The 25,822-nt window shown below is 38.7% G+C and overlaps 1 long non-coding RNA gene across 1 annotated transcript in view; it reads right to left on the bottom strand.

Moving 5' to 3' along the window:
- Positions 1-9,650: 9,650 nt before the first annotated feature.
- The window catches only part of LOC133048118 (uncharacterized), a 201,394-nt gene continuing 185,222 nt past the window's right edge, over positions 9,651-25,822 (bottom strand). The window contains exons 2-4 of the long non-coding RNA XR_009690957.1: positions 10,830-10,908; positions 9,929-10,113; positions 9,651-9,786 (exon numbers count right to left, since the gene is read on the bottom strand). This is a non-coding gene — a long non-coding RNA (uncharacterized LOC133048118). The remainder of the gene's footprint in view (positions 9,787-9,928; positions 10,114-10,829; positions 10,909-25,822) is intronic.

Genomic DNA, 25,822 nt, shown 5'->3' with positions numbered 1-25,822 from the left:
TCTTGATTTCCTATGTAGTCAATTCTCATCTTATAATAATGTTACTGACATTTTATAATTTAAAAATATACCTATGTATAACATGTCTATGTGTAATAAACCTGGCATTGTGTTTTAGCTCATTTTGGCAGGTATAAAATACTTTGATAATTTGTTTCAATAATTGGAAGCTATCCTCCCATATTTATGTATACTTTAATAATCAATTCTATATTTCTACAAAATGTTTCAATAATACATTGAACAAGACAAAAGTTAGAGTTGTGTGGGAACCTCAGTAAGATCCTTATATAAAGCCAGTATTGATCCACTGACCCATAGCCTTTGAACCTAGTTCTCTTTCCTAATGATTTTTAAAAAAAATTTTTTTAATTGAGGTATAACTGATGAGTCTAGTTCTTTATCTCACTGTGGGTTCATCGTCTAAGTAGAGTTTCATCCAAGCCACAGTTATTAACCTTGCTCTCAAGCATTCAGTAATTTTGGAATGAGATTGAAAATACATAAGTAAATACACCAATTTAAGAGATGAAAAAAGCTAGCTTCAGAACAGCCACATACTTGTGAAAGTTCATGGAACTGATAAGTGGGGGTCAGGTCAGTTTTCTGACTCTAAATCCAATGATTGTTTCATTACAAAGCAATCTCCTCAACTGAGACTCTATCAAATGTCCTACTAAAATGAAACAGTGTACCTATAATATTTTTCTTATTTACCGCTCAACAAAGCTGATTTAAATAGGAAATGGTGTTTCTTTCGTACGATTTGTTTTCAGTGAACCTGTGGAATTTCTGAGCTATCACGGCTTCTTTTTCTAGATGTTTCCCAACTGTCTGTTAATAATCTAGTTTAATCCTAAGTGTCTCTTCTGGTTATCCAAGATGCTCTAGTCAGTGTTTTCTCAACTCCTTATAATCCCAGAAACTTTTGTAAACTTTTTGCTCAAGAGCTATATAATCCAAGGAGGCTCAACATTGCTACAGAAATATCAGTGAGTGAGCTTAACACCAACCATAACTCACTTTTTAAAATCTGGGAATAGTCCCTCCTAAGTTATTGACATGGACAGTTTTAGCATTCCTACATCAAAGGGGGCTTGCAGACAAAATCTATTTGGAATAGAAGTACTACCGTTCTTGTCTTGAATTTGCATGCACAGCAAGCTCTCTGTTGTTTTGATTCAGAGTCTTATGTATTTGGTATATTTGGAGGGCTTATGGAGATTGGGGTAGGACCGGTCCTTTGCCACTGGATCCTGGCCAGTTCCTTCACATGCCCAAATTCCTCTCTCATCTAAGCGACATGCTTACTCTGTAGTCAATAAGACCAACAAATGAACAGAAGCCTGCTAATTGTCCAGACCACTCATGCCTGACTGCCAATTGGCATTTTCCCATGGAACAGTGGCACACTGCTTACTGAGCAAAGTCACTGTAGACCAACCTGAGACACTTCCATCCCCCAAGGGGAGCACAGCAGAGGGACTCAAAGACTTCGCCAACCAGAAGTCTGAAGACTTAATTTCTCCAGGGAGAAGCAGCCTGTTAGGCAAGCCAATAAATTCACAAACCAAGAAATCCAGACTATAAAATAGTTCTTTGTAAAATTCACACTCTGATGGAGGTAAACGACTATTCTTAAATCTTCTCATTTTGATTGCGGTCGGGCAAAGAGGAGGAGGAGGAAATGGAGGGGAAGATGGGGAAGAAGAGGAGGAAGAAGCTTTACAAGGCAGACTGAGAAACTTAAGTTTCCAATTGGGAAATTCCTTGGAAAATAAGTGGTATGTCCAACTCTGGTACATATTATACCTGTTGTCTGAGTTTGCCTATACGTCTATATGCCACGTAATTGATTATGCATTTTATAGACACACACACCCACACACACACACAGTTTTGGTTTAGCAAGGAAAACAACACAAATGCAGGAACTCTGTACCTCAGCTGTCACAGACAGGGCAAAAAACAATTACTGCTCAGTCTAAACCACTCTTCTATGTTTATAAGCTTAAGGGCATTTCCTTCATCTGATACTATCACGGCCAGCTCTGGGGGCAATACTTCCCTAGTATGGCTCTGTATGCCCATTCATAATGAGATCAATTCCAATTTTTTTTTAAATTTTGGATTTTTTTCCTCTTAAAAAGGAATATAGACACAAACGATGACTCTAATATGTGACAGTAAAGAACTCAGAGGGACTTCCCTTGTGGCTCAGAGGGTAAAGCTCCTGCCTTCAATGCAGGAGACCTGGGTTCAATCCCTGGGTGGGGAAGATCCCCTGGAGAAGGAAAGGGCAACCCACTCCAGTATTCTTGCCTGGAAAACCCCATGGATGGAGAAGCCTGGTGGGCTTGGAGTCACAAAGAGTCGGACACGACTAAGAACTAGGAAGGAGGAAAACTCAATTTCATGGTTTTGTCTGCTTTTGATGAAGTTAAGATGAAGTGGGGAGACTATGGTTTCATCTTCTCTATGCAGGTCTTTGGCACTTTAAATGTCTCTTGGAAGCCAGTCTCCTTCTGCCTTAAAAACAGTCTCTCAAACACCAATGTAGAAGTGCCCCTCAAAATTTTTTTTCATAATCTAAGAGTAATCCTAGATATGACTTTTAGAACCCAATTTTAAAACTCAATAATCAGCCATTTTCAAACTTTTTCAGGACTTAGAAATGATGTAATATAATTAAATTGATTGGTCCCATAAAAGTAACAGTGTATCAATCAGTATTTATGTGTTTGTAACAGGTTTATAATAATTATTTTAACTTTCTATTAGTTTTTCTTCAAATTCCAAAGTTGATATAGTAAAAGATTATTGAACTCAAGAGACATATATGTTAGGTTAAAATTTCCTGGATAGTTGCCATCAAGTATGTTATTTGCCTGTATTGAAGTAAAACTATATCCCTAATGTTAAGTCCTGTCTTCTTTCAGAGGCAGGGAGAGGGGGGTTTCTTTAATGTGGAAACTAAAGGATTAGCATCAGGACTTTCAATTCTCAAAATATCCTTTTTTGTCTACCCTGTAGGTTTACCCACAGAGTTAAACACTTGGAAAAACATTTTGCAAAGAAAAATGTGACATGATTGTTCATAGGAAATCTTAACTCCACCCAGGAAAAGATAAATGGTACTCAAGAACTACTCTTTAAGAGTGAGGTGTTTATTGAAATAAGGGAGGCTAATTGTCAAAAATGATGAGAAACAAATGTGAAAAGCCCCATGTTTGGAACTCTGGCTACATGGAGCGTTTAAACAAGCATATGCTGTATTTCAAAAGAAGAGGCATAGTTGCAGACATTGCCATTTTTTGGAAAAAATGTTCAGCATAAGAATGAAAAAAGATTTAAAAACATGGCTGCCAAAGAACAAGAAACAAGGAACATGGCTGCCAAAGTTATCTTCTCTGAAACACTGGAGCTCCATTTTATATCAGTTTGGCTTTTTTATAATATTCAGTGACATCACAGACCAGTCTTGCTGGAGACGTGCTAAAGGGGCTGATGTGTGAAAACTGCTAGAGATAGAATTCTCCATGGATATGAGCTGTTTAGCTCTACTTATCCAAGTTCTTGATCTTTCCAAGAATCTATTAATTTCCAGAGCACCCTAAAACCTGGCACTATTAACATTTTGGAAGGTTAATTCTTTGTTGAGAGAAGGACTATCTTGTACACTGTGGGATTTTAGCAGCAATCACGGCCTCTGTATTGATGCCAATAGCAGCTCCCACCCAGTTGTGAGGACCAAAAATGTCTCCAGGCATTTCCATATATTCGTGGGTAAGGGGATGGGGACTCAAAATAATTTCCCCTGACTGAGATCCACTATTTTGGAGGATAAAACATTAATTTAGGGTTCTCAGAGAAATTGTGCATTATATATTTGCAAATGTATTCAACAATGGTACAAATTCCATTAGTCCAAGAAAACAAAAACCTGGCCCCCACTAAAAAAGTCAGTAAATTCATGATTCTTCAGTTTCCTTCAGGTATTTAGTGCTATGTGTGGTACTTGCACAGATTTTGGTCCTGACTCCATCATTTGTTGCTGGTTTGACCAAGGGCTTGTTATTTGACCTCTCTAAGCCTCAGTTTTTCTCATCATAAAATGGGGATAATACCTGCCTGAGAGTTTGTTATAGTGATCAAAGAAAACCACCTATCTTAGTATTCATACTTTGAAATTCCCTCATAAATCATCATTTGTTATTATATGGCACAATTCGTATTCAGCTTCAATGAGGCAGATATATAATCCCTTTTTTATAAAACCACAAATTCAATCAGGACTGACAGATCTCATTAATGAGAACAAGTTTAATAATCATACAGTAGGACTTACAAATAATTAGAGCTCTTTCCTGCTTTCATTTTGACTTGCCTTTAGTTTCCTTCATGTTGGATGCACATGAGTCACTGTTTTCTGAGCCATCAGCCCAGTTTGTGTTTTTAGTGGGAGTGCCCAGGAAGAGAGTCAACATCAACTTCACTGCAGTTTAACAAACCACAGGGCTGTTTCAGTAAACAGGCACAATGCTGAGCTGTGTGCCTTTAGGAATCGGTGAATGCTGACCAAGAAGATCCTCTTTGGGGGCCCACCCTGTCACCATAACACAGTCCAAACAATCTCCCGAAATCATGGAGGGATTCAGATCATTCAAAGCTTCACGTTAACCAGAAAATCCACCAGCCACGAGAACATGAGGAGGGCTCTCACAGTGGGTGCGAGTGGACAATGTTTCAAGTGACAAGAAGAAACAGGCCCATCTGGGTGTCTCCTGCTCATTTCTGCAAAAGTTTCCCCAAAGACCATGCTGCTCAGGATTGTGAAAGTGGACCAATGACTACTTTGAGAAACAAAACATTTTTACAAAAGCTTCCTGGAGGGATTAGGATGTTTACAACACTTGGAGAACGGCCAAGTGGGAGTAAATTCCAGCACAGCGTGGAGAAGTGATCAAGTTTACAACCTGTGGGCTGGATCGAGGGCGAGCGTGCCAAATATCTCCCCCAGAGTGGCATTAGTGGGAAGAGACCCCACTTCGGGGGGATTTTATAAGGAGGGGAAGATGACTGCTCATCGACAATCATGTCCATTTGGGAGAATCTCAGCTTCCCCCAGCTGTGCAAGCTCAGGAAGGCCTCAGCTGAGGAAGACATGGGGTCTTCAGCTTGGGGCACCAGTGAAGCCAAAGGGGTGGCAGCTGCCCCTCTTCCCTGCTAGCCTCATTTTTCAGCGGGGCGGTGACTACTCATTTGTACTGGCAAGACCCTCCCAGGACCGAGACACAGAAGGACGACTCACGTTAGCATGGGCCAATGACAAATGTATCCATTCAATGAAAGGAAGAGTTGCATCAGTCAAAGACGACCCTCAGTCAAAGGGGAACGTGCAAGCACAAACTCTGACATCATCGCAGTGGGAATGTGGGGTGAGCATTTCTCCGAAGAAGGGGACTGCTCTTCCTGTTCTGGGCTTGCAAAGCTAGAGATGGCTACTCAGAGATTCAGTCACTTTCCACAGATAACCTTGATGTGCAGCAGTGGCAATGCTTCAAATCAAGCCCACTGGCTACTTTTGTAAATACTGTTTCATTGGACACAGGCCCATTCATTTATGTGTAATCCGTGGCTGTTTTATCCCCCTGCAATGGCAGAGTTAAATAGTTGTTGTAAAGACTGTGGGAGCCTGCAAAAACCTTTATCTACTATCTGGCTCTTTGTAGAAAAAAATGGGCTGACTCCAGCCTTAAATAATTTTCCCAGGGAATATCTAGAGTTAAAATATGGCTGAAGTAAAACCAAAATGGTTACAGGTTTGACAAACCTTTCCCCTTCCTATATTTCTATGTATTTATTCCTGTACTTACTATGAGACACTTAGTTGTTTATACCTCCTCTTTCTAAAGACTAAAACATACGAGGCAATGTATTTATGTTTTAAACTTGCCATGTAGATTTGATAATTTATAAATAAATAACTAGGCTTCCATTATGCTGATTGTTCAAGAATCACATATATTACATTTATGATTCCCAACTTCAACTGTTTTTTAAATAACCAACTAATTTCAGATTATAAACAGATAAGAAAGATCCTTTCATATATTTAAATCTCTTGCAAAGTCTCTAAAGTCTAAACAAGATTTGACAAAAGTAAATCCCTACACTCTTGCTAATTTAATTATTACTAATTAAAATAATTGTATTTTCCCCAGGCTTGCCTTAGATGCCCCTGGGACTTATCTATAACTCAAGATTTCAAAAAAGACTGGTGCTAAAGGCTCTATGAGGGACTTCCTCCTAGTCTTTATGTTCTCTCCATAATTGCTAAAGTTGCCTCATAATCGAACCAGATTGTTATTAATAGTTCATGAGAAGGCTCTTGTGGGTTTCCTAATGAGCAACATAGTCCATGCCGTATTTCCTCTGGTGTTTCCTCATAGTCTATGAGTTAATGACAAAATGATGGGAAGTAAAAAATAAAACAGGAAGAACACTCTACAATTTTTTGTCTCTAAGAATTTTCTTGATGCTACAGTTCATGTTGCTAATAATTTTTAAACAATGGTAAAATTTAACTTAAAAAAAAGGATTTATTTTATTTCAAAAACAGCCAAGCAACCAAGCAAAACCATTTACTCTGGGTCTGCTATATTCAAGCAAAGCACTGCTTTGGGCATTGGTGGCTCTAAGAATATCTGAGATAATATCACTCTTCAAAATACTGCCAATCTAGGGAAAGATAATCAGACACATCTCAATTCACACTTTGAAGACTAAGTTTTGGTGGAGGAAAAGCAAAATGCAATGGGAACACAGTATAAAGAACAATTAATTCCAAAGGAAGAAGGCGGCAGGGCACCTAGAAAATACTTCATAGAGAACATGCATTCCAATTCAGTCTTACAATTCCTCATGGGTGTGAAAGGGTCAGGTTGAGGGCTCAGGCTCACTGTACCTTGTGGAGAGAAAATATTGTGAACAAAGGCAAAGAGGTGTATGAATCTGTTTTGATCACTTACTATACTGCATTGATATTATTTATTCATGGGTCTGCTTTTCCCACCAGACTTTAAGTTCTTAGGAAGGAGCTCTATCTTCATCACCATACCACCAGAGCTTCACATGGTAGTGTTTCTTGAGTTCAGCAATGAATCAATCATGTGATGCAATTCATGACTCAACTTATTTCAGTTGCAAGTCAAAATTTCCAAATTCAAGCTTTTAAAAAACTATGAATTTTAATCCCAGCCTAAATCTTACTGGTTTACCAGGTAAACCTCTTAGATCCTCAGTTTCCTAAGCTGCAATTGGAAACTGGGGGATGGTCGGGGGCATGGCAGGGGAAAAGTAACAATATATCACAGGGATTGGGATAAAATGAGATAACACATCTCAAGCACCTACCTAACTTCATGTTGGACCCAAGAGATAATTAAATTGGCTTCATTTCTTTTCTTTTAAAATTAAAAAAAAAATAGTGCTTTCCACATGCTCTACACTAGTATAGGCATTTCTAAAACTATGTTCCAAGGACTCACTTCCCCTGTGAGTTCTTCTAGAAGTGTTTCATAGTTGAATGCACTTAGGGAATTCTCTCTAAAATTTTCCCCTCCTGGAGAGTTACAGAGCACATCAGCAAGGTTCGAAAATGTCCTACAATAAACAAGTCTGTTTAGCTTTATTTATCCCAATGCTCCTCAAGCTTATTTGACCACAGACTTTCTCCATGATACTACCACCCACCAAGACATAACTGATGAACTCAGATATAAAGAGGACATTCTGGGCTCATCTCTTTCATTCTACCACCCACCCTGTAAATATTCTTGCCCTTATTCACATCTGATTACATAAGTAATGATAGCATGATAGTTGTTTTTTGTTGTTGCTGTGGTTTTGTTTTCTGGTTCTGAATAGCTGTTTTACTAAGTTATGTGTCCTGCTCTAAGTGTAGATTAAATACTCCACCTTCCATTAATACTGAGCACTTTTTTAAATGAAAGCAAAATAATCAAGAGCCATGCTATTTAAGGTTTAACTTTTAGTTTTATCTTAAATCTGTACTGTTTGGGCTTATGTTTTTATTTTTAACACAGAGATTGTTCCAGGAACATCTCCTTAATGGCTCATACCACCCATGGCTACCTGAGCTCCTCGTTCCTGACACCAGGACTGAAAAGAACCAAACGCTGCTATCATTTGTCATTCAACACTAGCTAATATGTCCATGTGGGACTCAGCCTTCTTTCAACACAGGTTCACTTTTTACTTATCTTACTTTCACTATTAGCCATGAATCCCAGCCTGAGGGCATTTTCATATTGCAAAGAATATCATATGTAATAATGATGCCTCATCTCACATTGTGAAACCAGTAAAGTAGAAGTAACTCTTTCATAAGTTCAGGAATCTAGTTCAAAAAAAAAAAAAAAAAAATGCCAGAAAGTTTTTATAAAAAGTATTAAGAAGCACAATAGGTTAACATAAAATATACAATTTTTTAAAAATTAATGTTTACCTTTCCATTCTCCATATTAACATCCCACACCAGATTCTAAGTTCCCTGGGAGCTGAAATAATTTCCAACTTATCTTTTTACCTCCAGGGCTTAGTGTAGTGTTTTGTATATAGTACATTCTCAAATATTACTTATTTAACTGAGCTGAATTAATCTTTTTAAAGATTTAAGTTTTTTAACTTTCTTTTTAAAGAATTAAGAATTCAGTGGAAGTTGTTTCCAGGGACACCTGGGTCTCTGAAGAGTAATGAGCTCTAATTTCATTTTTGTTGTTCAGTTGCTAAGTCATGTCCGATTCTTGGTGACCCCACGAACTGCGACATGCCAGGCTTCCCTGTCCTTCGCTCTCTCCCAGACTTTGCTCAAATTCATGTCCATTGAGCCAGTGATGCCATCCAACCATCTCATCCTATGTTGCTCCCTTCTCCTCCTGCCTTCAGTCTTTCCCAGCATTAGGGTCTAATTTCATACCAACTTGCTAAGTCTCCACATGAGTATGATCTGAATAAATCAGTAGGGGAAAAAATATGGCCCAAATGTCCTGAAACTCAAACCATTCTTGATACTTAAAGACTCAAGGAAAAAGAAAATGTACATGACATTTGTTTTAGAAATTCTTTTAGTTTGATAAATAATATCTCAGTTATCCAGAATTAATAGCTGGGTGTTATCTTGCTTTTCTCACTTTCAGAAGAAAGGGGTAAGGAAAGAAGGAAAGAGAAAAGAGAGGGTGAGATAGATCAAAAGAGAAGAAGGAAGGGAGGGTGGGAAGAAGGATGGGTGGAAGGGAGGGAGGGAGGAGGGAAGATGCTGTTATCAAGCTTTGCTATTTATTTCAAAAATAATTTTGACAGTTTGTTCAACAGTGAGTCTAAATTAAATTGAATTCCTCTATATCAGTTTTTTCAACCTTCAGTATTGTACAATCAAAAGGGAGACTTTTGATCATTAACTTATCTTGACCATCAATCCATTATTGGTAAAATGCAATAGTAAATCCCAAAATATAATAATGCAAAAAAAAAAAACAAATTTCACTGAATTTTAAAAATATTTTATTTTTCTTATATTTTATTCTGCATTTACTAATATTGAACGTTTACAAGTTGCCTCAAGAAGATCAAACCAGTCAATCCTAAAGGTAATCAATCCTGAATATTCATTGGAAGGACTGATGATAAAGCTGAAGCTCCAGCACTTTGGCCACCTGCTGCGAAGAGCCGACTCAATGGAAAAGATCCTGATGCTGGGAAAGACTGACGGCAAAAGGAGAAGAAGGCAACAGAGGATGAGATGGTTGGATGGCATCACCGATTCAGTGGATATGAACTTGGGAAAACTCTGGGAGATGGTGAGGGACAGTCGGACACAACTTAGCAAATGAACAATAGCAAGTACCTCACCATACAAAGACAAGACAGATCCACCCCTGACGTTTACTCCTGGCCTGAATATGGTGAGTATTCTGACTGCGTCCTCTCAGGCACTATTCATTTGCACGTGTCTGCTCTTCTGTGTGAAAAGGGAAACTGCCACCGCTTGTCTCCAACCAATTATGGTTAAATCACCTTTGACATAGCACTCTACATAGCAAAAAACACAAAGTTCATTTATGTAGTAAGTTCACTCTTGTTAGTTTCTTCATGACTCCAATTTTATAATATCAGATAAACAATCACGAATTGTTAAAAAGCTTAGTCTTAGTCCATAAAAAGGTTTTCCTATTGTAATTCATTATTGTAAAAGAAAAGTTCTGTTGTTACAACTGGCAAAAACAATCTCAATGGCTATCTTGGGACAATTCCTGTTTTGACATGAGACTGGTCACAGGACATGAAGAATTAGATATTAACTACTTAGGTGATCTTGCAACATTGAAACAATTGTAACACAAATAGAAATCCTGAGTCTGTACAGAAATCTTTAGGTGATCCGGTGTACACTGCATATACATTTTTAATTTAGTGAAATGAAAACAGAAAATCATTTTTAAAAGTTCTCATAGAACTTACACACACTGAAAAATACATTAGAACATTCCAATTTGAAAAACACTGCTGCAACAGATTTACCGTCTTGAACATAAAATTTATTTTTTAAATAATGATCCTTAGATACTTCTGGACATTTCAATGATCAAAGAAACTCTTGACTACACAGACTTTATTTTCTAAAGTAGGAAAATGCTTTGGCTTATGTTTGAAAGTCTTTTTAAAACAATTTTTTAAATTGAAGGTGGAGTTTTTCCTTTAAGCATTGTTTAATTTGAAATTTTATTTTATCAATATGCTCCACTTACCTTTTTCTTTTTTCTACTGGAGTTTAGTTGTCAAGACTTGTAATGCAGCTTTTGAGTAGTAAAATCATCCATCCAAGACCTGATAACAAGGAAGCTCATGAAAGATGGCTTGCAACATTTTTTTCAGTTTTTTTATGCTTCTTCTAACATAGTTTTTAAAAATCACTTTGTAACTAATAGGAATTATCTGGTTCTTTTTTAGTGACTCAAAACTTTCCTTTAAAAGCCATATTGGCTTCTTTATATTGCTGACTATTTCTTTTTTCCAAGTCTGATTTTTTAGTTGGAGGTATAATCATTCTTTCAGGAAAACTACTATTTTATCTGAACACGTCATCATTCGAAATGGCTATGTCTACAAAAAAATTGAAAGTAGAGCAAAATATCAATGTTCAGTAAAAGAATTATGAAAATATTTGAAATCTGGTTTTTCTTTGCATAAAAAAGCAAGTTTGCTTTCCAGAACACCACCCAGATAGCATCAAAACACATTAACTAACCATAAGGACCTATTTCCAAGAACCAATTTCAGAGTCACTGGGTTTTCTGACTTTAGACAAGATAATGTCATTTCTTTCTACATGATTTGCTAAAATTCAAATTTAATGCAACCTGAACTATCATATTATCCATAAATACTGGAGTTATCTTGTATTATGAGATCTAGCATAATTTCTGTTTTTCTCTGATATAACCAACCTTCCATTCTGGGATGTTAATTTATATGAAAGGGTAGCTTTAGAAGTAAAAATATGAAAGTACTCTTAAGGCATGGAAAATTTGCTCATCTTAAAGAGTTTCTTGGTTTGGTGATGCTTGCTTAATTTGCTTTCTTCTTATTCCCAGAGTTAACCCAAATCATTAGTTTCTAATGTCTTAATTGCAATCATGTCCAAAATGTTAATGCATAGAAAACCAACAAAGCAACTTCAAGAAAATCATTAGAGTACTAGACTGGCTATTAATGATGATGATGATAATAATGGTATTTTATACCTCTACAATGTCTTTCATCTAAGTATCTCAGAGAACTTTACTAATAAATACTTTGATTTTACCCAAACCTGCTTTTCCAATTATATGCACTTCTGTAAAATGGCTTCAAATATTAGCACTAATCATAAACCCAGAATCCCTCAATTTTAGCATTTCAATCACCATTTCAATACACTTAGCTTATTTAAAGAATGAAAGTGAAAGTCACTCAGCCATGTCCAACTCTTTGCGACCCCATGAACTATACAGTCTATGGAATTCTCCAGGCCAGAATACTGGAGTGGGTAGCTGTTCCCTTCTCCAGGGGATCTTCCCAACCCAGGGATTGGACCAAGGTCTCCCACACTGCAGGCAGATTCTTTACCAACTGAGCCATCAGGAAAGCCCAAGAATACTGGAGTGGGTAGCCTATGCCTTCTCCAGGGGACGTCCAGACCCAGGAATCAAACCAGGGTCTCCTGCATTGCAGGTAGATTCTTTACCAGCTGAGATACGAGGGAAGCCTATTTAAAGAATATTTGTGCAATTTTTGATGTTCTAGAAACAGCTTGCTTCCTGGGAATTGATTACCAGTGTTATCAGAGTTAAATATCTATTACTGTAAGAGATACCAGAATAAATATAGATCTACGCATCTCTTTTCTAGATCAGGAATTGAAATTCTAATGACCTGGAAAATCAAATCTTTGAGAAATTGTTCTGATCTCAAAAAAACTTTGGCTTTTTTTTTTTTTTGGTCATTCTTTCAACTTGAATAGCAAAACTCTTTGTATTTTTTAAAAAATACATGCACACCCACACACCTTGGGCTTAATAGTGGTCTGACACATTGTAAGGTACCCTGAATGTGGACTCTAAGAGTGATCTTTCTTCCTCTGTACTGCGCAGTCGTTCCCGCCCAGGTAGTACTAAGGGGTGTACCTTAGAGCAAAGGGCAGCCTTGACCAGGGGGTGCATTATAATCTGTTGTGAAAGGCATCAAGCAGCTGATGGTCTCCTGTTAGAACCTATAATCAGGCTCCCCAGACTCATCTAGGAACAATTCAAAACACTTGACTTGGTTATTAGTCAATGTTTCATAAAAAGCACCACAAACCTTACTGTGTGTGTATGCTCAGTTGTGTCCAACTTGGCAACTCCATGGACTGTGGCCCACCAGGCTCTCTGTCCATGGGACCTTTCTGGCAAGAACACTGGAGTGGGTTGCCACTTCCTACTACAGGGGATCCCCAGGGATCAAACCCGCATCTCTTTTGTCTCCTGCATTGGGAGGTGGGCTTTTCATCAACTGCACCACCTGGGAAGCCCAACAGCCTGCAGGATTGCTGTTAACAGTTAAGGAAGTTCCTAGAACAATGCCAGGCCCCTCATGATTGCTTATGGCCCAGGGAAACAATCCCACTGAAAATTAAATGAAAACAAAACAAAATAGAAAACAGGGTGATATAGAAAGAAAGTTCAATTTCTGCCTTATGGCCAGATCTCTCACCCTGGTATCCATGGATCACCACCTCTCTAAAAAGATTTCAGATGATCTGTAGACAAAAATGGGGTTGAATATATACACGGTAGGGGGTTGCCAGGTGGTGCTAGTGGTAAAGAACCTGCCTGCCAGTGCAGGAGATGCAAGAGATGCTGGTTCAATCCTAAATTGGGAAGATCACCTGGAGGAGGGCATGGCAACCCACCTCAGTATTCCTGCCTGTGAACCCCATGGACAGAGGATACTCGCAGGCTACAGTCTACAGGGTCACACAGGGTCAGACACAACTGAAGCAACTTAGCACGCACACATATACACGAAATTTTTCTAGGATCTGTTCCTCTTATCAGAGACTCCAAAAAGTCCCTGACGCAGGAAAAGTTCAGAAACCATTGCCTCATAGCAATAGAATTGTTGTCAATAACAGTAACGTAACAGGAAGATTCTCTCCTTCCTTCCCTAATTATTATAGCTTCACAAAATTGCCCCCATCCACCAATTTTTTTTTTTTTTTTTTTTTTTTTTTACAAATTACAATATTTGATCATTTACTATTTGGTGCTAACAATTTCCTGATGATATTAATTGCAAAGGCAATTATACAGCTCACAAACCCAATACTACTAGTCTACCATTCCCTGGTCATTTTTTCCTAGTTGATATTTTTTCCTATTTCTTATCTTCTTCCTCTCCATCCTTCATATCTATAAATCCCCTTCCACTAACTTCTGGAAAACAGAAGTTAGAATGCTGACATGTAGATTTGTGTGGTAAGATGGAGTTGCAGAGTATCTGTGATTCCTGGTCATGAGAGTTTATTAAGTAGCTCCAAGCTTAAAAGTATTCACTGTAAGTTAGTGTATGATCCATTTCCATTTTATAGATCAGAAAATAGGGTTCTGAGTGGTCAAATGACTTTCCCAAATTTATCCAATTATTATAGGAAAGAGCCACAACTCAATCCTAGGAGAACACAACTCAAAATCCTATATCCCACCAGGAACATCTTTCCCAAAGAAACACAGCCTAGCCTTCCTTCCCTACAGCATTCCATAAAAAAAAGGTTCCAAAATCAAATATCAGTACATTTCAGTTAATATGACTTTGTATTTGGAGACATTAGAGGATCTTTTTTAAAAATTAAATAACTGTTCAAGGTTTTTATCCCAGGTGTGACCAGAAGATCTTCCATGGAACAAAAGTACTGAAATGATGCTGAACTACATTAAGTCATATCTTTGAAAGTAATTCCTCATGATGGAGAATTGAAACAAGGAATATTTTTTTTCCTTCTATTTTCCCTAACATCCTTCCCAAAACTTATATTCTGAATAAAATACCCATCAAAAGAAGTTATTTTTTTTCCTTCTTGCCTACCTGCTTCAATAAATCAAAGCTTTTAATCAACACTGCTCCTTGTCTAAAGCACTTTTTTTAGTTTCAGTCTCTTCCATCTTTTACTGGTCTTCCTGAGGCTATTTTTCTACTAAAATCAAGCTGGCTGTACTTTTGCCAGATCAATCTTTCTAAAATACACAGTAGGTGAAATTAGCCTCCTGACCTGCTATAGAATACTACTGAAGGAACTTCCCTGGTGGTCCAGCGGCTAAGACTCTGTGCTCCCAATGCAGGGAGTCTGGGTTCAATCCCTGGTCAGGGAACTAGATTCCCCATGCCACAACTAAAGATCAATGATCCTCAAGTTGCAACTCAAGTTGCAGCACAGCCAAATTAAAAAAAAAAAAGAATACTACTGAAGGTTATTATCATCTGGACTCAACTCAACTGTTTAATTTTTGCCTCTTTATGTTCTTCCACACCCAGGATACAAATATGTGATACATTTATCATCACATCCTACCCAACCTCATGTATTCATTCAACAAATAGTTGTTGAATATCTACCATGTTTCATGTACTTTGCTAAGCCCTAGGAATATCCCAAGCATGTGGCCCCTGACCTCATAGATCCCATGGCTAAGCAGAGAAGACAGACAATAAACATGATAAATGAACTCTTATAAGTATTCTTAAGGAAACAAAGTTGTTGCTGAAATACAGAAAACGGGGATGGAGCCCCTGGAAGAGAGGAAGAAATCTAGTTAAATAGGATGGTTGGGGAAGATGTAGCTGAAAATGTGACCTTTAAATAAGAGGAAGTCATCCTTGCAAAGGAGCATTCCAGATTGAGGGACCAAAAGGTATGAAGACCCTAAGGAGGGATAGAGCTTGGAAAAACAGAAAGAGGCCTCTTTGACTGAAGAACGAGAGACCAGGATGTTGGCCTCCAATGAGGCAGAGTCCACATCATACAGGTCTTTAGACCCATGGCAATAATTTGGGTTTTTACCCAATGTAATGGGAAACCAATAAAGAATTTTAAACAAAGAAGTGCTACAATGTGATCAATATTTTTAAAAATACATCAAGGAGACATCCATAACCAAAGTAAGCCTCTGTCTTCACAGGGGGATTATGATAGTAACTATACTGAAAAGCAAAAGTATTGAGATTTAGAAAAAAAATAGTTAAAACATGTGGTACAAATATATGTTTATATGAGATTTTCTGCTAACATAAGACTGGAAAATTTTAGAAGGTCCATCTTAGGACTGCAACAATCTAGAGTCTATCTAGCTTGGGTCTACGGTCTGACATGTCACGTATGGAGGCAAGGTGAGAGGAAGGGCATTCAGTCATGACTTAAACTCTTTTGGCCCAAATCAATCTACTGGAAGAGTCTTGGCCGGGGGCAGCTGGGGGGGTAGGGGAGGAGGTGAGGAGGGTAGGGGCAGAAATACAATATTGATTTCAGAATATTTAATACATTATAAAGAAAGCTTAGCCTGAATTTCAGAGTATGAAAACATGATATTCCTAAGTAAATTCCATATAGTATCAAAGTAACTAACATCTATGAAAATCTAATATGTAAGACAAGTCAGAAGAATGACCGAAATGTCAAAAAAAAGCAAGCCTACAGCATTCCTACTCATTCTGAGTGAGATTTTCAAGAGCTACTGTCAAGTCCTTTGTATGTTTACATCCTGTCTAACATTGTTGTTCAGTCACTAAGTCATGTCCAACACTTTGCCACCCCATGGACAGCAGCATGTCTGGCTTCCCTGTCCTTTACTATCTCTTAGAGTTTGCCCAAACTCATGTCCATTGAGTCAGAGATGCCATCCAACCATCTCATCCTCTGTCACCCCCTTCTTCTCTTGCCCTCAAACTTTCCCAGTATTGGGGTCTTTTCCAATGAGTCAGCTCTTTGCATCAGGTGGCAAAAGTATTATAGCTTCAGCTCAGCGTCATCCCTTCCAATGAATATTGATTTCCTTTAGAACTGACTGGTTTCATCTTCTTGCTGTCCAGGGGACTCTTGAGACTTTAACAAGAGAGTACTTTTTTTTTTTTGACAAAAATGGGGAGTAGACCCTTAGAAAAAAAGTGTGGAAATAGATTTTGAACAAACATATTTTAACTGGGCTTCACCGATAGCTCAGTGGGTAAAGAATCCCTCAATGCAGGAGATCCTGGTTCAGTTCCTGGGTTGGGAAGATCCCCTTGTAACATATGTAAATATGTTAAAATACAAGCATATTTTAAGAGCAAGCAAAAATTGAAGTAGGAAGCAGCACTGCCATGGGAAAAGCCAGGCTATGTTTCCACATCACTGAGGTCCTTTGAGATTACCATTGACTTTCCTTCAGTTAGACCTGAATTGTCCTATCACTGTGGAGAAAGCAATGGCAACCCATTCCAGTACTCTTGCCTGGAAAATCCCATGGACGGAGGAGCCTGGTGGGCTGCAGTCCATGGGGTCGTGAAGAGTCAGACACGACTGAGTGACTTCACTTTCACTTTTCACTTTCATGCATTGGAGAAGGAAATGGCAACCCACTCCAGTGTTCTTGCCTGGAGAATCCCAGGGACGGGGAGCCTGGTGGGCTGCTGACTATGGGGTCGCACAGAGTCGGACATGACTGAAGCGACTTAGCAGCAGCGGCAGCAGTCCTATCACTGAAGACAGAGAGGGTGCCTAACCCTCTCTGAGACCACTGTGTGGGCTGATGTCCACGTCACTTGCCTTCCTGCCTGAGTTCCACATGACTCTGGCTATTTATCCTCTAGACCTGTGGCTCTGAATCAATAACTTCTTTTTTTCTGTTGAAGCTGCTCTTAAAAACACATGAATAAGGTTAGAGAATGTGTATTTTTTGAGTCTCAAAACACCATTGTTCACCCTGGAGAACATTGACCCGGGATTGTGTCTATGTATGAGAGACTATGTGGAAATGGAAAAGAAAATCTGACAATACCTTACATGAGTTACAGACCCCACGAATCCAGAGCACTGGATAATAACCTGTTAACTCTGTGACAGCCAGTTCCATATAAGCCTTGTGTCACTGTCTCATAGTCCCTAGCACTGTCCCCCAGGGAGGTAAATACAATGTGGTAATTAAGCTGTGATCCTGCTGCTTTCTTCAAGATGCTAACAGAGGATGTCACCTGACTTAACTTCTTTAACCTTTCTTTTGATCAAATTCCCAGGTAGCTCCAGTAATTCCAAGACACAGCCAATTGAGTTTGAAGATACTACAAATAAGCCTCTAGAACTGCAGCAGTAATGAAAGCACTGATATCCTACCAAGCACTGCGGGCTCTTTGGAACAGCCTTTTAAGACTTTGAGTAACAGTCTGGAATCCTATGTTGCTGCTCACAGCTAGCTCTTAGTGTGAAATATCACCTACCCTATACAATTTGCTTGCAATTTAGCCCAAAGACTACTGCAGGCAGAGTCGTTAAAATGACACTCTGAGGAAACCCATTCAAAGTTTGATTCTCATTTTTATGAAACAGTGAAGAATTTTCTCTAGCCTTTAAAGAGTTATACAGATGGTCCCCAACTTTATGATGGTTCAACTTATAATTCCTTGACCTCAAAATGGTACAGAAGCAATATACCTTCAGTAGAAACTGAACTTGGAATTGTGAATTTTGATCTTTTCTTGGGCCCAGCAATATGCAGTAGATATTGTCTCCTGATGCTGATCTATGGCCATGAGCTATGTCTCCCAGTCAGTCAGTGGTCATGAGTGTAATAAAACCCATATATTCCTAAACTTTCCTAACCATACAACCACTCTGACTTTCACTTTCAGAACTGTATTCAATAAATTACATGAAAAATTCAATACTTTATTTTAATAGGCTTTTTTTGCTAGATGATTTTACCCAGCTATAGGCTAATGTAAGTGTTCTGAGCATATTTAGGGTAGGTGAGGCAAAGATTTTTAGTTAGTTAGCTGTACTAAATGCTTTTCAACTTACAATAGGTTTATTGGGATGTAACCCCATGGTAAGTCAAAAAAGATCTGGATTCCTTTCCATTTCATCATCTTTGCCTGATACTCATCGGCTCAGGGTCAGCCAACAAGTTTGAGGCATTAGCTGCCAATGCTGCTCATTAGAGGAAAAGCATCCTTCCCAGATCAACTATGCTGCTGCTCACAGAAACAAATACCAAACAACTTCAGACATTTATCTTCCTTAAGAAGCTACAGGAAGATGGGAGGTGCTGTTTTCTAAGTGGGAAAACAAACAAAACTATGGAAACACCATGGAGTCAAGAGTCAATGGGATCTGCAAAACAGATGCCTTAGTAATAAAAATAAATAAACTTGAAACATATCCTCTGTTGAAATTTGTTTACACCAGGTTTTAAGAATGTAAGACTTAATTTATCTTGTAATAATACATGGCAAAATAGAAGGCTATTTTCAAAATTCTTTATCTGAAGTCAGGTTACCTAGGTTGAATTCTGGCCTTGTCACTTATTGGTTGTTAACTTTAGGCAACTAAATCACTATATCTGAGTTTCTTCTGTAAACTGGATGTAAATATAGAAATCCCATAGGGTTGATGGGAGGTTAAATGAGATAATGTAGGTAGAAACTATAAATATGTCTGTCCCATCATAGAAAGAGACAAATAATTTTTATATGCTGTTGCTATAACTAATATTGTTTTTTATCACCAGCATCATTGGTGTCATCTTCTTGTCATCTATCTATCTATATATGAAATTATAACAAATCATAAGGAGCCATAGCCAATATGTTCCATTATATAGGTAAAAGAAACTGATGTCCTTATGATTGAAAAAAAAAGGGAGGGAAATTAAGACCTCCCAACTAAATAGAGCAGAGCCATGGCTAGAACTCTGAACTCTTTCTTTGGGAAGTTCCCTTTGGAACTTGTGCTGGGAAATGAACTCCAGCATCACTTCAGTGCTGCTTTCACTAATACTCTTGCACCATTTTCCTGAGTCACTGGTTGGAAATTACAAAACCTATTTTCTCCTCACTTTCTCCTGAAGGCATTAGGTGTTGCAGGAAAAAGTCATAGCCTGCAATTTCCTTTGTCCTGTAGATAACTACTTACTCATCTTTGAACTTACATCTTTTGGACTACAAAGCAGTTTACATACAGATTACCTCCATACTCACTCTTATTTTTCTTCCTTCTCTTACCCTCATCCCTCTATCTCATTTTCTTCCTCCTCCTCCTTCCTCTTTTCTCTCTCCTTAACTCTTTCTCTAGACACCTTCAGCTATTTTTTAAGCTATCTTCAACTTATTTTCTTTTCTTTCTACTGTAAACAAGAAAAGATGTCCCCCTTCTTGTTAAATCTTTTCTTACCATTGAGACCTTTTGTTAATAGTCCATAATTCCTCCTCCACTAACTCATATATCTTATAATCTAGCATATATGTTTGCCAAACTTATTGGGATCTCTTGTCTGAAAGCCACAAAAAAAAAAAAAAAAAGCCACTTCTTGTTGTACCTTTTTCTCAGCCCCTAACACTCTTAATCTCTCAAGCAGCATCATTATGGAACCTCATCTCTTGCTACATACTTTTCCCTTGGAATTCACTATATCTGGACCATCCTAATTGTCCTCCAAGTCATTTTTCATACTTCTCTGTCTTTAGTACTTACCTATTCTTTCTCCCTCCATATTTCATTGTCAATTAAAAAAGCCATCATTCTAAAAATATCTCTATTTAAGCCCTATTCCCTATCTGTATTAAGCATCTATAGTTTGAACTTTGTCTCTCACTAAAACTTTTTCATTTCCTCCTGATTTTTCTATTTCTTGTCCTGGTCATGAGTGGCTCTCAAGATATTTGAAGTAAAAATGGCCTGGGACTAAATTTTGGCTTTGTCATTGACTATGTCGCTTAGGAGAAGCTCCTTAACTTCTCAGAATTTTGGCACATTGTACATAAAATAAGATTTCAGATGAGGAGTTATAACCAAATAGAGTGCCAAACTCACAAAGAGGATCTTGGAAAGTCATTTCCCCTGCCCACTCCCTATTCTTACCACACTAGACCTCCCTATCCCTTCCCCACTCCAGACTTCCAGCGCTGAAATCATATGGCGAGATTTGACTCCTTCCTCAGCCACATCTCCCATATGCAGTCTATCACCAGGTCCAGCTTCTTAGAAGTTCCTTTATCCTTCCCTTCCTATGTATTTCCTTCACCATCTCCAGAGTATAGCTCTCATTCTTCATTACTGGACCATCACACCAGTCTTCTGACCAGACTCACTAACACCAATTTTCTTCCAACTTTCAGTCCACCCTGGACAATGACGCCACATTAAGCTTCTAACATTGCTGCTTAAAGTAATCATTTTCCCAAGGTAATTCAGTTAACAAGTAGAAAACAAAGATTGAGCCTACACAGACCACTCTAAATCCATATTCACAGCTATAAGCCTATACTGAGTCAGTACCAATGTTTGGGCCTGGAAGTCAAAATCCATCATGATCTGATGCAGAGTGCCTTTCTGGACTTTATTTCCACCAGACCTTTACATGAGTGTTTGATTTACTTTTACTTCCTAAAATAACCTGTCTTTATCTCTCAGGGTTATTTATGCTGTAACAAGAAACTAACTCAGGTGGCTTAAAAGGTAAAAGGATGTATTGAGTTGGACAAAAATTTCATTCAAGTTTGTCTGCAAGACGTTATGGAAAGCTCAAACAAATTTTTTGGCCAACCCAACATTATTTCATATAACAAACCTAGAAGTAGGATAGTTCTAGAAATGTTTAATATCATGGCTTAAGACCAAACCTAGGACCCATATTCCTTCCTCTTCTCACTCTGTTATGTTCAACATGACCTCAAGTGAGATTCTTTTGTGTTTGCCAGCTGGTGCCTCGGTTTCAGGAAGCATGTACAGATATAACAACATCCATTGAAACAAAGGACAGTAGCTTGACTTTGCATTGTGCTTTTGAGAGAAGAATCTCCTCTTGTATCCCTAACCATGTCCAACCTTCCCCATCAGAATTCCTTTGACATCTCACTGGCCAGAGTTATGTCACCATCCCAGGGAAATTTGTAAATAAAGCACCATGATGCCAAACAGATACAACAGCTTCCAAAGTTTCTGAGATATGATCACAGTGAAAAATACATTGTACACCCCAACTCAGCACATGGGTAAATATGTTTCATAATACATATATAACACACAAATGAAAGTTTCATAAAACGCAAATGATCCTTATTGTGTAGTACAGTTACATATTTTCTATTTTACTCTTAATATTACTCTATTCTACTAATTTAAAGAAATCTTGATTTTATAACTCATTTATAGACAGGCTACCTGCACTTTGAAAAATGCCAGCTCACACTAATGAGAATTTACCCAAGTTACATTGAAATGGGATGAACTCAGAAACATTATCAGGCCAACAGGGGAAATGACTGTATTGAAGGCAACAAATATTGGACTGGTGCCACAAAAGTACAGTTTTTGCATTGTTGAAATCTGCCATTTGACATTGGACTCTATCCTTAAATAAATGTGGTTATGTTATACATCATTTTAATGCACACTTCTCGCTTTATGTTTATTTTGCTAATGACTTATTGCTTGCTATTTTATATTTATTTTAACCTATGGAAATGATGTTAGACAAAAAGCAAATTCAAGCAATTTTCTTATTTGAGTTCAAAATGGGTCATAAAGCAGGAAAGACAACTCACAACATCAACAACACATTTGGCCCAAGAACTGCTAAGAGACATACAGTGCAGTGATGGTTCAAGAAATTTTGCAAAGGAGATGAGAGCCTTGAGAATGATGGGTGCAGTGGCTGGCCGGAAGTTAACAACAACCCATTGAGTGTATCATCGAAATTGATTATCTTATAACTACATGAGAAGTTGCCAAAGAACTCAACGGGGTCATTGGCATTTGAAGCAAATTGGAAAAGTGAAAAAGCTCTTAAGTGGGTCCCAGGTGGCCCTAGCAGTAAAGAACCCACCTGCCAATGCAGGAGACATAAGAGATGCAGATTCAACCCCGGGTCAGAAATATCCCCTGGAGGATAGCATGGCAACCCACTCCAGTATTCTTGCCTGGAGAATCCCATTGACAGAGGAGCCTGGTGGGCTACAGTCCATAGGGTCGCAGAGTTGGACACGACTGACATGACTTGGCACGCATGCACACATGAGCTGACTGCAAATCAAAAAAATCATGGATTTAAAGTGTCATCTTCTCTTATTCTGCATGACAACAAACCATTTCTCGATTGGATTGTGATGTGTGATAAAAAGTGGAGAGTATATGAATACCAGAGATGACCAGCTCAGTGGTTGGACCAAGAAGAAGCTTCAAAGCACTTTCCAAAGCCAAACTTGAACCCAAAAAAAGGTCATGGTCACTGTTTGGTGGTCTGCTGCCCATCTGATCCACTACAGCCTCCTGAATCCCCAGGGAAACCATTACATCTGAGAAGTACGCTCAGTAAACTGATGAGATACACTGGAAACTGCAATGCTTGCAGCTGGCATTGATCAACAGAAGGGGCCTAATTCTCCACAATGATGTCCGACTGCAGTTTGCGTAACCAGCACTTCAAAAGTTGAACAAAACCTAGCCCCTAGTGTTCATTAGAAGGACTGATGCTGAGCTGAAACTCCAATACTTTGGCCACCTCATGCGAAGAGCTGACTCCTTGGAAAAGACCCTGATGCTGGGAGGGATTGGGGGCAGGAGGAGAAGGGGACAACAGAGGATGAGATGGCTGGATGGCATCACCGACTCAATGGACATGAGTTTGAGTAAACTCCAGGAGTTGGTGATGGACAGGGAGGCCTGGTGTGCTGCCATTCACGGGGTCGCAAAGAGCCGGACCTGACTGAACGACTGAACTGAACTGAACTCTTTCCCATTTTGTGTGTCTTAGATTACATATTTATCATTTATTCATCCCTATGACGCCCTTCATGCAGAGTTCCAAAGAATAGCCAGGAGAGATAAGAAAGCCTTCCTCAGCGATCAATGCAAAGAAATAGAGGAAAACAATAGAATGGGAAAGACTAGAGATCTTTTCAAGAAAATTAGAGATACCAAGGGAACATTTCATGCAAAAAATGGGCTCAATAAAGGACAGAAATTGTATGAACCTAACAGAAGCAGAAGATATTCAGAAGAGGTGGCAAGAATACACAGAAGGACTATACAAAAAAGATCTTCACGACCCAGATAATCACGATGGTGTGATCACTCACCTAGAACCAGACATCCTGGCATGTGAAGTCAAGTGGGCCTTAAAAAGTATCACTATGAACAAAGCTAGTGGATGTGATGGAATTCCAGGTGAGCTATTTCAAATCCTGAAAGATGATGCTGTGAAAGTGCTGCACTCAATATGCCAGCAAATTTGGAAAACTCAGCAGTGGCCACAGGACTGGAAAAGGTCCATTTTCATTCCAATCCCAAAGAAAGGCAATCCCAAAGAATGCTCAAACTACCGCACAATTGCAGTCATCTCACATGCTAGTAGGGTAATGCTGAAAATTCTCCAAGCCAGGCTTCAGCAATCCGTGAACCGAGAACTTCCAGATGTTCAAGCTGGTTTTAGAAAAGACAGAGGAACCAGAGATCAAATTGCCAACATCCGCTGGATCATTGAAAAAGAAAGAGTTCCAGAAGAACATCTAGTTCTGCTTTATTGATGACACCAAAGCCTTCGAGTGTGTGGATCACAACGAACTGTGGAAAATTCTGAAGGAGATGGGAATACTAGACCACCTGACCTGCCTCTTGAGAAACCTGTATGCAGGTCAAGAAGCAACAGTTAGAAATGGACATGGAACAACAGACTGGTTCCAAATAGGAAAAGGAATACATCAAGGCTGTATATTGTCACCCTGCTTATTTAACTTATATGCAGAGTACATCATGAGAAACGCTGGGCTGGAAGAAGCACAAGCTGGAATCAAGATTGCCAGGAGAAATATCAATAACCTCACATATGCAGATGACACCACCCTTATGGCAGAAAGTGAAGAGGAACTAAAAAGCCTCTTAATGAAAGTGAAAGAGGAGAGTGAAAAAGTTGGCTTAAAGCTTAACATTCAGAAAACTAAGATCATGGCATCTGGTCGCATCACCTCATGGGAAATAGATGGGGAGACAGTGGAAACAGTGTTAGACTTTATATTTTTGGGCTCCAAAATCACTGCAGATGGTGACTGCAGCCAAGAAATTAAAAGACACTTACTCCTTGGAAGGAAAGTTATGACCAACCTAGTTAGCATATTAAAAAGCAGAGACATTACTCTTTCAACAAAGGTCTGTCTGCTCAAGACTATGGTTTTTCCAGTGGTCATGTATGGATGTGAGAGTTGGACTGTGAAGAAAGCTGAGCACCAAAGAATTGATGCTTTTGAACTGTGGTATTGGAGAAGACTCTTGAGAGTCCCTTGGACTGCAAGGAGATCCAACCAGTCCGTCCTAAAGGAGATCAGTCCTGGGTGTTCTTTGGAAGGACTGATGCTGAAGCTGAAACTCTAGTACTTTGGTCACCTCATGCAAAGAGTTGACTCATTGGAAAAGACCTTGATGCTGGGAGGGATTGGGGGCAGGAGGAGAAGGGGATAACAGAGGATGAGATGGTTGGATGGCATCACCGACTCGATGGACATGGGTTTGAGTTGGTAATGGACAGGGAGGCCTGACGTGCTGTGATTCATGGGGTCGCAAAGAGTCAGACACGACTGAGCGACTGAACTGAACTGAACTGAGGTATTGGAAAAATCTGAAGTGCACAAGATTTCCAACCTGTGGATTTAGGGATCCTTGGGAGATTGCAGAATTGCAAAATCAGGCATCTGAAAGCGCATCCATCCATTTATCTCTTCTTAATCAACGGATTCTAAAAGTGAAGTCATAGCATGTGGATTATAACAGTTTTTGACAGTTCTAAGAGAAGGAATGAGTAAGCATTCAATACATGTTATTGAACTGCTAATACGTAACTTGACAAGGTTAAGTGCCCTATGTGAAGCACTTAACATATTTTATTGCATAATATCTGGACTTCACATCAATCTTACAAGGTTGGCGTTATTATCCTTGTTGTTTTGAAATTAAAAAATAAAATTATATATATAATTTTCTTTATTC

Source organism: Dama dama, chromosome 28, assembly GCF_033118175.1.
Source record: "Dama dama isolate Ldn47 chromosome 28, ASM3311817v1, whole genome shotgun sequence".
Taxonomy (NCBI): Eukaryota; Metazoa; Chordata; class Mammalia; order Artiodactyla; family Cervidae; genus Dama; species Dama dama.
This window is presented reverse-complemented; position numbering and strand designations above follow the sequence as displayed.